The following is a 1012-nucleotide window of genomic DNA, read 5'->3' on the forward strand; positions in this document are numbered from 1 at the left end:
CCCCCTCCTCCACCTCCACCTTCACTGGAATCACTGAAAGAACAGCAAACACAGACAGCAGCAGGTTTTCAGAGGTGTAGAGAAATGCCATGTCCTGTTTGAATCATCCATCTGTAGCTTCACTGAATGCTGGAGGTTCAAACAATCTAACGTACAAAGTCTGATTTGTGTTTACGGAGCAGCTCAGAGCAGATCTCGCTGTTCTCACAGGGGGATCGTTATCAGGTTTTCTCCTGGAGGTCAAAGTTCAGCAGGTGTTTGTTCACTTCTCATTTTACACTCTGATCCTCGAGGACACAGGAGGAGCTTTCAGACCAAGCTGTCCTGCAGACTCTCTGAGAGGAGCTCCTCCAACATCTACAGACTAACAAAGACTTGTTTTCTGTTTGAACGACACCACCAGCAGGGACAGGCTAATGTAATGGAAAAAGGTCTCCCCAATCTTACTGGTGGAATTTGAAAAGAATACAAAAAACTATGATCCCACGAATGAGAAATGTGGGTGTTACACAACTCTTATAGCAAGGGGATATAAAAGGAAGACACAAAGTGGTCCTATCTACATAAGCAACTGAAGTTTGTATATGCAGGTAACAATGTACAGAAATATGTGTAGAAAACTGTACGGAGTAAGACAGCAGTAAGATGAACAATGGGCTGTGACAGCAGTTCTTTCATCATTAATATCCTAATTAAATATTTACATATTAATGGATAAATTAGCGGAACAAGTCAAGAAACCCCAGAGGACGCCTGCTAACTACATGCATTATGGGTAGTGTAGTATGGGAGACTCACCTGACACCAAGGCGTGACGGAAATGAAACAAAAGACTCGCAGAAACAACTACAAGAAGAAGCAGGAAAACCAGGAGAACTGTGGCCCAGGATGGAAACGGTTCTGTGGACAAACAAAACAACATCACATGACTGCTGAACGCTGTACTCAATCTGCACTGACCTCTGACCTGTAGCTACATCTCTGACCTTTGACCTGCAGCACTACTTTCTGT

The 1012-nt window shown here is 43.7% G+C and overlaps 1 long non-coding RNA gene across 2 annotated transcripts; it reads right to left on the reverse strand.

The window, feature by feature from the left end:
* Nucleotides 1-1012, reverse strand: LOC102291137. 2 transcript variants are annotated; one of them, XR_318045.2, is made up of 3 exons: nt 987-1012; nt 799-900; nt 1-33 (listed from the first exon to the last, which is right to left on the reverse strand). It is a non-coding gene; the product is annotated as an uncharacterized LOC102291137 (long non-coding RNA). The 2 variants fall into 2 exon arrangements; XR_006053815.1 differs by lacking the exon at nt 1-33 and adding an exon at nt 41-357.

The sequence above is a fragment of the Haplochromis burtoni genome, unplaced genomic scaffold (genome assembly GCF_018398535.1).
Source record: "Haplochromis burtoni strain Fernald_Lab_line unplaced genomic scaffold, NCSU_Asbu1 Contig_2183, whole genome shotgun sequence".
NCBI lineage: Eukaryota > Metazoa > Chordata > Actinopteri > Cichliformes > Cichlidae > Haplochromis > Haplochromis burtoni.